The following is an 11,659-nucleotide window of genomic DNA, read 5'->3' as shown; positions in this document are numbered from 1 at the left end:
ATTAATAGGAGGTACGAAACGGTTCTTCATGAGACAGGCCTGATAATTATGTAAGTCATGTGAAGCCCTCTGCATAATGCTTTTTTTTATTATTATTTTCTTTATTTACATTTCAAATGCTATCCCGAAAGTTTCCTATACTCCTCCCCATACCTCTGCTCCCCTACCCACCCACTCCCACTACTTGGCCCAGGCCTTGCCTTGTGCTGGGTCATATAAAGTTTGCAAGACCAAGGGGCCTCTATTCCCAGTGATGGCCGAAAAAATATGGAACGCTTCACGAATTTGCGTGTCATCCTTGCGCAGGGGCCATGCTAATCTTCTCTGTATCGTTCCAATTTTTAGTATATGTGCTGCCGAAGCAAGCACGCATAATGCTTTTTTGCCTGCAGGTCACTGAACAAGTGTTAGTTCCTTATTTCCCAACCGTGAGCTCTCTCGGTGTCTAGTGTTAAAGCATCAGAAAGCGCCAGAGCCAAATGATGTTGGATACATTTTATATTTAAGATTCACATCGCCTTAATAAAAGGAAAAAAAACTTCAACTTAAGGTTTTATTGTTTTGTTTTATAGGAGTGAGATACAGTGACCCTTAGTTGTGTGAATCACAATGGAATGTGTGTGTGTGTCTTGGACCCAGAAGCTCCTTCGTGACTGAATGGTATTAAGCACATATTGCACTTTGCTAGTGTGAATGTGCACAGACACAGCTCCTCACATGCCACGTGTAACTCTCTCATTTTATTTCCGCTGGTTTTTTTTGAGACATTTCACTCTTCCAATTTTGCTTCGGGTCCCACTTGTGCCGTACAGCACAGACATTCAATAAAGAGCCATAGTGACACATTCCTAGATGATGAACAAGAGGAAATAGTAGAGCTCTTTGTATTTTCCAATGATCTTCTGATGTGCTCTGGTCACGCTGATGTCGTGAGACCCACACAGACGCCTCACTTCATCAAGAGTGAGGCAACTTCTTGTCGCTGCTTCAGTTGGCAGTCCCTGTTCCAGTAACCATTTGACACCCTGCCTCTGTTGTGTCTTGTAAAAACAAGATTAAATAGTAACAGTGATGTCCCTAAGCTAAGGTCACCCCCCAGGAATGGGCGAGTTCTACTGTGCACACCTGTGAACCAATGTCCACAGCACAATCACGCCCCTCCCCTCCTTCAGCATGGAGCAGGTGGCTCTTCTGCACCCTTGCAGGACTTTAATGAGACATGTGATGTCCAAGTTCATGCTCTTGAGCTCAGATGTTGGACCTCTCCCCAAAATAGGATGTCCTGTCTTGAGGACAGAGAGCTGCTTGCCTCAGTAAACAACACATTTCTACCAACGCAATGAGTTAGAAGCTGGGACACTGGCCGTGGGTCTTCAGAATAGGAAAGAATGATTTATAGACCGGAACAAAAGCAGAGTGGATTTCCTTTCTAAGCTGGTTTTCTCAGCCCTCATGACATATGCAGAGTTTTACGTGAACTATGAGACTCCAGAACATGGAACTGCAGGCCCATTCCATCAAAGCACATTCAATCCAATTAAACAAAGATCCAAAAGAGACATCCATGAGCATTAGTCAGATGTTTCTATTCAATGTCAGTACTGGGATATTTCCTGATTAAGTATTTCGGAGTCTTATAATATAGGCGTCCACACTACTGAACTCTATTTAATTTACTTTCTTCCCAACTCCCTGTTAAAAGGTTGCCATGAGTTTAGTATCACCCACATTGAATTTCAAATTAGCTAGTTCACAGATATTTCCTTCTTCATTTATACACGCAGGTAGTATATGTTTTCTGAAAGGTAACATACCCTTCTCTGGGATCTTTGTTTTCCCAGATCTTGCTTATCTTTTGGACCCAATTTTGCTTGCAGTTTGAACTTAGTAGAAGACGCACTGAGCTACATTAATCCACCCCTTCATCAACTCATCCATCCCACATCTATCATCCATCTTCCTACCTTTCCAACTCATCAATACTAGTTGAGCGCTGAGCTCCGGAGTCGTCTCTGAGCTTGTGAGTGGGATCAGAGGGGAATGAGGAAGACAAACCCCAAACCTTGTAGAATGGAGAGCAGGTTTCTGTAAGGACATCCCCACTTTCTCTTTCTCTCTTTCTTGCAGCTTAGGGATCAGCTGAGTTTGGTTGCGAGGAATTGTGCCCTGGGGGAATCACAGCATCACTAAGCAGCCATACCCCACTCTTGAGAACCTGGGCAGGCTTGCTTGTGCTTGGGAGTATGTCAATAGCTTTTGGCCACTGCAACAAATGCCCAAGATAATCAAAGCACAAAAACCAAAATGGTTCTCTTGACTCACAGTTTTGGAGATTTTGGGCTATGGCCTGTTGCTCCCACCAGTGATGAGTACGTGACAGAGCTGAATTCCTCACTTCCTGCCGTAGAACCAAAAAAGCAATAGGAGGAAGAGGCTGAAACTCAGAGCTCAGTATGAGGACACATTTCCAGTGACCTCGCCGCTCTCCACTAGGATGCCCCTGAAAGCACCAGCCAAGGAGAAGGCTTTATCACATGGCTCTTTGGGGGATGTCGAGAACCACGCTACAGCAAGATTTTTAGCTATAAGTTGGGTAACAATAGTACCTTCTTAGGGTTTGTGAGAGTAAAAATGAAAATATGCGAGTACCGCCCATAGTGTCAAACAAGTATGTGCCCAGTAAACATGAGTTAGTGTGATTTTTATCTAGACTTTCTCAGCTGAGGACTTGATTTGTTTTGAGCCTATCTTGGGATGACAAGCTGCCAACCTTTATTCAAACCCACTGTTCCTAGTACTCCTATGCTGCAGCACTGCTTAAAAATAGATTTTAATTCCCCCCAGGAATGAACTAAGTCTGTGCACCTGTGTCTTCCCATCTCACGAGGTAAACCCTGTCAGCTCCCTGACAATACGCTCGTCAAACACATTTTTGGTCCCTACCCTTGTACTGTAAGACAAAAAGAATCCGGGAACCACTTCCCCAGGGAAAAGAATCTTGCTCATTAGACAATGGCTATGAATTCGCTTTTGCTATAAACTCATTCTATTAGTTCCAAGAAATCAATTGCAACAATAATGATGATGATGATGATAATAATAATAATAATAATAATAATAATAATAATAATAGTCTCCTAAGAATGAGAAGAGAGGCTAGATGGTGTCAGAGTTCTGTGCAACATGAAGTCTTTTTGAGAGACAGCACGAGTGAGACCCATTACCTCATCCCAGGCACATTCCAACCCCACCCTGGGTTCAGACACTGGGCTCTTTCTTCTAAAATTAGAATGTCCTTGGTCTTTCTGGGCATTCTATGCTCTGTGCTATCTCTCTGTGTCCTGTGAATTGTGGGTGTGTTTTTCTTAATTTACAGAGACCACTTAAAAATCTCATCCAGTAATGGTTTTGTCAGGCTCTGCCTAATGATGAGTGGTGTTGGGGACTGTTTCAAAGGCATCCCTGAGGTGCATTAGGAGATGAGGATGCCATACTGTCAAACTACTACGTTGCATGTACCCCAAGACGGAACTGAGTCTTTCCCAGTCCTCCTCCCAGAGAAACAGCCTCAATCCTGTGAATCCCACGCAATAGAAAGTAAACAAATTGGCAGGGGGTGGAGGGGGAGGGTGACAGCACCAGTGGGTTCCTCCTGGTGGGAACTAGTCAGGATTGGGAGGGATTTAGGCAAGGATCCTCCTCATGCTGAGTATCAAACACAGCTGGAGAAGCTCTCTCTCTCTCTCTCTCTCTCTCTCTCTCTCTCTCTCTCTCTCTCTCCCACTCACATTGCCAACTGCCATTTTGCAGAGTTAACTTCATAACAGATGGCATCCTTACTTACCTTTGGGTTCCCTAGACAACATCTGGGGTCAGTCATTTTGTGCTGATTTATAGCCCCCTGGATGGGCAGCCTTAGTCACATCAGTCCATGCCAGAGCTCCATATCTGCATCTTGTTGTCTAAGCATCAACTGTCTCTCAAGGACCCCTGCTTCCTTCAAGTACCATCTCCATTTTCCGTCACACATCCTTCTCCCACCACAGCCTCCAAATGCAAATCTGTCCTCCAAGCCACTGATTAACCTTCTTGGGGGAAGACGGACACAAATAATTTCTGACAGTCACAGTAGCTTTTAGCAGAAGATGGTCAGATACCGTGGGTCAGCAGGAAACCTTCTGCAACTGAACACAAAAGCCCCCTGTGTTCGATATTTTCTTTGATGTGCAAACATTATTTACATTTCAAGTCAAATACTAGTACATTTATTTATTTCTATGTTTGTTTATTTGTGTATGGTAGAGGTGGGGTAACCTCGCATGTGGAGGTTAGAAGACTAATTGCAGAAGTCAGCTCTCTCCTTTGACCATAGAGATCCCAGGGATCGAATTCAACTCATCAGGCTTCTCAGCAAGCACCTTAACCATTGAGCCATCTTGCTGGCTCTATTTAATTTATTTAAAGCCTTGAAAATATGCTGAACATATAGCTGGGTGTGAGAGCCCTTTTCTGGCTTACATGAAGCCTTGGATGCCTACCTAGGACCAAAGAAAAAGAAAAAATTATATATATATATATATATATATATATATATATATATATATATATATATTTGGAAAGAAAACTGGCTGATGGCCAATGTAGTTCTGATAAGCATTAGGTTATTTCATGCTCAGCTTCTATGTGGATAGAAAGCGTGATAGGTAAAGCATTCAGGTAAACAGATACAGAGAAAGCTCTCCTGTGCATTGCTTGGAAACATTGGTAGGAATTCTCTGTCCTGGAGAAGGTCAAATGGGTAGTTCTACCCCAGGGAGGCTGGCACGACAAGGTTGTGCTGCAAAGATGAAGCTGCTGACTGCAGTAACCCTCCCTTGTCTGGGGCTCGAGGATTAGCACGCTTGCGTGGACGGATGGATTTGAACCTATTACCCACCCTCTTCACCTTGCATATATGACTGTTGTTAGAATTAGCAAATGCCTAGGCCGGCAGACGGATGCAGTTAGTACAGAGCACCCCCCCCCCCTTGAATATCAGAACTAATATCCATTTTCAATGTTCTTCACGTTAACTAAGTGAAGATGAATCAAGGCTCCACCCGGTTCTTCCAAATGACACGATCTCAGGCTTGGAAGCAGAGTGAGCTTAGGAGAAGCCTAAGGGTCGTGGCATCACTACGTAAATAGTGCCTACCCTGGTTCTGTGTGTGTGTGTGTGTGTGTGTGTGTAAATGTGTATGTATGTATGTGTATATATATATACACACACATATACATAATCATATATATATATATATATATATATATATATATATATATATATTGCATCCTATTATTTCTAGAAATGAGATCATTCTTCCCTGACTACATAACCTCCTAGAAATCCCTTAGAGGATAGCTGCCAGGAAAGCCAAGGCAAGGGAATGGAGACCCTATTCCTGGAGATAAACTCAGAGCTCCACACCCTCTCCCCAGGAACAGTCAATTCCCAAGAAATATCCTAAGCTTTTCCTGTACATCTCAGAGAATGCCTAGTCGCCAGTAAGTCCAGAAGAGTGGTACCACTGTAAAGGGATGGGGGATTTTACTACAGAAAATGCTAACAAAATTTCTGTAGTAAAAAAGAAAAAAGAAGGAGAAAAAAAAAAAAAAAAGGAGTGATGTCCTTGAAGAGGTGGGGGATGGGAATTCTGCCAAAGGGCAAATAAACAAGCTCCTGGAATTCTTGTTTGTAGAATGTCTTCCCTAACACTCGGAGGCCAGCATCTTCAGATCACTCTGGTGAACGCTTCCCAGGATGTCGGGCCTGATTAAGGATGTGTGAGGGTTATTGAGTTCTGAATTAGATGCACTTTAATAAAACAGTGGAATGCTCTTATCTGCCTGCACCTGCATTGATTGTGTTCAAAAGGTCTGCCCTTGGATCCAGGTCAACGATTTTACATAAACTTACAGGAGATTTAGACAGCATGTTCGTTTGTCGATTCTGTAGCCGTCTGTTTGTTAGGCTTCAGTACTCTGAGCCTAGAAGACATGGCTGCTGCTGCTGCTGCTGCTGCTGAGTAAAGTTTATTTTTCCTCTTGTTACATTCTGCTTAATCTTCTGACCACACTTAATTTTCTGAAGACTGTATCAATAAGAGAACTGTATTTCAAGTGTTTTATATCTGAAGAGGCCTTGCATACAGATATGAAATACCCAGTTACATCTACTTTGGAAACGTAGACACAGATCAAAATAACACACGGTGAGCATTTCACAGTTAAAATTAAAAGCACAGATTCTGGCAGTGGGCAGATGCTGGCAAAACACCAAGGGAGTCCAATGTGTATTTTATCTACTTGTTCATAGAGAGGAACTGTGTCTGTAGCTGAGACTGAGCAAAGTAGGGCAGGAAGGAATGGGGTCAGCAGGTCATTTGCAGAGGACTGTGATCAAGCAGAGATGTGCTAGTGCTGCCTGACAAGGCTGAGCACCCACCAGTATTACAGTAGGACCTGAATTGATGGGGGTGTGAACAAGAGAAGAGAGTGTAAAGGGAGAGCTGAATACGCTTGTAGCAAATTATATATTTGTAGAAAAAAATCTCACAATGAAACTCATCACAGATAAGTGATGATTAATGGTTGGTTCTCATATCTTCTAGACTGGGTTAAGGGACACCAGTGTGGTGGTTTGAATATACTTGGCCCATGGGAAGTGGCAGTGTTAGGAGGTGTAGTCTTGGAGGAAGGGAGTCACTGTTGGGGGTGAGCTTTGAGATCATAGTCTTCAGCTTTACCGTCCTCCTGGCTGCCTACAGAAGGGAGAGTCTCTTCCTGGCTGCCTTCTGATCATGATGTAAAACTTTAAGCTCCTTCTCCAGCACCCTGTCTACCTGTAATCGGTCATGTTCCTTACCATGATAATAATGGACTGAACCTCTGAGACTGTAAGCCAGCCTCAATTAAATCTTGTCCTTTATTAGAGTTGCCCTGGTCATGGTGTCACTTCACAGTAATGGAAACCCTATGACACCCAAATACAATAGTTAGTGTCAGTCGTTAGCCTGAGAAAAATCTAGAATCATTTTAAGAGATGCGCCTCTGGAATCACCTTGATTACATTAATTGACGTGGGATGACCCACCCACTGTGGGTGGCTCCATTCCCTAACTGGGATCCTAGACAGTGTGAATGGAGAAAGAGAAGTGAACACAGCAGGCTTCATTAATTCCTCTCTATCCTGTGACTGTGGGTGGGAAGTGAGCAACAGGCATTCATTCATTCCTCTATCCTGTGACTGTGGGTGAGAAGTGAGACAAAGGGGTCTGAGGGAGAGGGTGCTGCTTTTGATAAGTGCATCCACTCTGTTGCTGCTGCTGATACTGCCACCCTCTGCTGACATTGGAATCCTGCTTCTTTAGCCTACTGCCATGGACAGGAAGCCCTGCAGTTCCCCAGGAATCTTCTAGCCCTTTATCATAAGACTGGGACTGCTGAAGCATTCTGCCATGTGGCCTGAGAAGCTACTGGGTTCTTGGGCTCACCAGTACACAGACAGGCAGCCATAGTTGAACTACCCAGCTTCTGCCATGTAATCCTGTCATTCTATGTTCATTCCATGTGTTCTGCTCCTCTAGAGAAGCATGATTAACGGAGCTTCCAGGACCAACAGAGCTCTCTTGGTTCTTGGATCTGTGGCTTCAGACTGGGAGCTCCACCACTGGCTTTATGGTTCTGAGAGCTTTGACCTTGTGATTCATGGCACCTTAGATCTGCAGCTTGGAGATGTCCTATTGTAGGGATCCCCATCCCTGTTATGGAGTGAGCTAATTCTCTTTTAAGCTCTCTCCTGTATCTGCCTGTACTTCCTCTCAGCTCTGTTTCTGAAACCCTGACTACCCTGTACCTGGAACATATACAGAGCACCTTCTATTTAAAGGGTGAAATGGAGAACTTGAGCAGATGCAAGATCTTCCCCCTGCGGGCTCCTCCCACTGCAGGCTCCTCCCACTACAGGCTCCTCCCACTGCAGGCTTGTCCATCAAAGGTTCCTTAGCAGGTAGAGCTTTCTGAACTCCTGAGAGTCACTCAGCCTTCACGTCCCCTTGGAGAATATATTTAAGGGTTGAAAGGGGATGAGCATGACCAAGCTGGCTCAGTCATTTTTAGGCTCGGACCTTTGCCAGGACAAGGGGAAGTAGCAGAGAACTGCTCTGCAGGGATGTCAGAGAACAACTGACTATTGAGTAACACAGTCTGTACTGCGTAGTTCATGTACTGATTCTCTGGGATCTTAAATGTAAGGACACAGAAGAAAACAAAATGTATATATGTCACAATTATATAAAATATACACAAGTAATGGTCCCTTTCACCAATAACTCCATAAAATATACACAGGTCTACTATGGAAAATTAAAAGCTACCACAGCTTACAAACACAGAATACACTTGAGTTCTGAGTAGAGATCAACATTAATGGCAAGAAGGAAAATGTCTCTGAGCTATGCACACGTGACTCCTCAGTGTTGACAATGGCCATTCCATAGCCACCTCTAGCACTATTAGGTGGGATCAAGTGACCCGGACATTAGAGGACCTATGGCAAGAGCGATGCGATGCATAGCTCTGAGGTCAAGTGACCACACACTCAGGGGTGAACACTTTTAACCTGAAGTAATAATGCAGGCTCCATAGATCCTTTGCCCGCTGCTAGGACAGGCAAAGTCAGAAATTCATGGCTTATTCTTGCTCACAGTTCGAGGGTAAAGTCCACGATTGAGGGGTTGGGGGTGGGGGGAGCCGAAGTAGCAGGGGCTTGAAACGGCTGGTCACGTGACATCCACAATGAGGAACCAGAGAGGGATGACTGAAAGCTGCTGGTGCCCGGCTCTCTTTCTCCACTCATACAGGCCAGGATTCCAGCCAAGGAATCGTGCCACCCACAGTGGACAAGTCATCCCACCTCAGTGCAATCAAGAGTCCCCCCTTATGCATGCCCTGAGGCCTATCCTCCACAAGGTGCTAAATTCTGTCAGGTGAGGTACTAATGCTTGTTAATTGGCTGGTTATGGAACAGTAACAGCCCATTGACTGCCCTTCTGTTTGGGAAACTCAAACTCAAATCCTAGAGATGGATTTGTACTGGTAGTACCAGAGTAGCCCTCAGGGAGTCCCAAGTTCCCTATCTCCCAACTTACTTAGTCCCCATCACGCTTGTCCAGTCACTTCCACTCACGCTGGGGCTGCGAGCTAACATTCAGAAGGAACAGCACCAAAAGAATGGATCTGGACCCAAACGGCCATGAATGAAGCTCAAGAAACTCCCTGTCTTGCAGAAGACAGAAAGTATAGGGTCTGGTGCTGGCAGGGAAGAAAGGTGTATAGGGCTGTAAATGAGTTAGCCCTGATACAGTGGCCATGCGTGGCCCATTACTGACATTATCCTCTCCATGGGTGTTCTGCCCATTAGCCAGGAGAGTTATCAGAATGAATGTGGATGACGAGAGACCAGAGAGCACTCCTCATAGCCAGTCCTAAGCACACTGGAATTACTGCAGGGCCTGTTTGTCCCTTACCCCATGCAGATTCGGAGAGTAGGCCTGTTCTTCCTTCCCTCCTGTTGAAGGGGATGGCAGGGGAGGGCATGGTGACAGCTAGGGAACAAGACCAACAAGACAGGACTAGGATAGGGTGAGAACCACCCCCCCCCCCCGGTCCTATAAGCCAAGACAAAGGGGGAGGGCACAGAAAGGGCCACACTATGCTTCCAAGCCCATCAACATCAAGGCTTCTCCTAACAAATCAGGACTGTGAGCAGACCGCCATACACTGTGAGACACTAGCGGACACGTGTTAAGTACCTCGAGGCCTTCATACTATACCTGCACCAGAGCATCAAAGCTTGAGACGTGGATGCATTTCAATGGAGCCACTTACTCTTTCATTTCAAGTATATTCCTCAATAGATTCTTGAAGTCAAACAAAGGTACAATTAATTGAATCATAGACACTGAAGAGCCCAGGAATAGAACCACAGATGAGAGCTCTATTCACGCTCTAATTGCTTACTGCAAACATAGTCCTCTCCAGACACCATTGCCTTAAACTGTACCTCTGCACCCATTACCATATAAACCGGAAGCAAACAACAGCCACATGTGTGGACTAAACATACTTTCAGCCATAGGCAAACATTAGGGATCTGGATCTCCATGGGCCAAATTGCTTACAGTAGCATTGTCAAAAGGCAGACTACTTGTCCCAATTGCAAACCATAAAACTAGGAAGTTTAGTATGCAGTTGGGTGAATCACAGAAGACTGTGACCATTCTAAGACAGCGAGGAGATGGCTCAGTGGTTACAGTACTTGCTATGTAAGCATAAGAATCTGCATTTGCGTCAGCAGCATCCATATAAAAGGCTGCTTGTAGCAATACACAGCTGTAACCCAGCACTGGGGGAGGAACTCAGTAGAGCCAGACGGACCCTGGGGGCCCCCATGACCAGCTAATTCAGCAGACGTAGTGAGCTTCCAGGTTCAGTGAAAGACTGTCTGAAAAAACACCAGCAAAGCAATGGACAAAGGCAGCCCAGTGTTAACGCTGCCCGCTACACATTTTCGCACACATGAGAGAACCTGCACAAACACAGATATATACACGTACTTACAGGAAAACTGTGATTACATGTAGGCAAGATGTTTCATACCACACTGCTGTTGTTGCTTAAGGAAATGGCAGGTCACCTTACATATCTGTCATGCTCCAATACCACCTCCAGATGGCATAAAGGCCATCTCAGCCTTGATCCAGGAAGGAAAGACCAAGGGCACTATGGATCTCTCCCTACTGTACTTTAGGATTTAATGTTTGAAGCACATGCGAAAGTCTGTGGTCCAGCATTGACTTAGTTCTGCCAGAGACAGGGGACCTGGGAATGGTGGTTTTGTCCTGTACAACTGGGAAGCCAGGGCCAGCAGAGCACCTCATCAGGAGAACTTGCTGAGTGCGTCCTAGGCTGAGCACTAATGTGAAGCCAGAAATGCTTTTCAGAGAGCAAGAACCGGAAGGAGATTGACTTGTCTGCAGCCATGATGAGTCCTTTGGCTATGAATAGTTGGTGTTGGCTATGAATGGCCAATGTTGATAGAGGGGAGGAAGAAATATCAGGTTCTTCCAGCATCGAAGTGTTGAGTCCAGGGGTCAGGCATAAAAAGTGCTGGGGGAACTACTATTGATCCTTGTCAAATTTTACTGGTTTGTGGCAAAATGAGAAAAAAAAAATGACAGGAGTTCTCTATAAACCTAAGTAGTCATGAGTATTGTCTTATTTGAGAAATTAATTTTCCATCCTGCCTTCCATGTCAAATGTCCTTTTCCTTGTGCAATTACAATGCTCTGTAAGATAGAGTAGCTATTTGGTTTTGTTTATGATGTCCTTGTTGGCAACACATGAGATGGGTGACACTGTCAGTCTGCACTTCCTCTCTCGGGCTTTTACCAGTCTGGGAAATGGAAAAGTGAAGCCTCTCTAGAGAGCAGGAAGGCAGCTGCCGTGGGGGGGAGGGAGGGTCTTTACTCTCTTTCATTACAAATTTTTGGCAGAAATGACTGCATCGTCTCAGCAACACCCAAGAGCCAGGAAGGCAGCTCTGGTGTGTGGCTGGTACTGT

The 11,659-nt window shown here is 44.9% G+C and overlaps 1 non-coding gene across 1 annotated transcript; it reads right to left on the bottom strand.

Annotated features, from left to right (window-relative positions):
- Positions 1 to 261: 261 nt before the first annotated feature.
- Positions 262 to 369, bottom strand: LOC115062844. The gene has a single exon (XR_003842759.1). It is a non-coding gene; the product is annotated as a U6 spliceosomal RNA (small nuclear RNA).
- Between the last annotated feature and the right edge of the window lie 11,290 nt (positions 370 to 11,659).

This window comes from Mus pahari, chromosome 21 (assembly GCF_900095145.1).
Source record: "Mus pahari chromosome 21, PAHARI_EIJ_v1.1, whole genome shotgun sequence".
NCBI lineage: Eukaryota > Metazoa > Chordata > Mammalia > Rodentia > Muridae > Mus > Mus pahari.
This window is presented reverse-complemented; position numbering and strand designations above follow the sequence as displayed.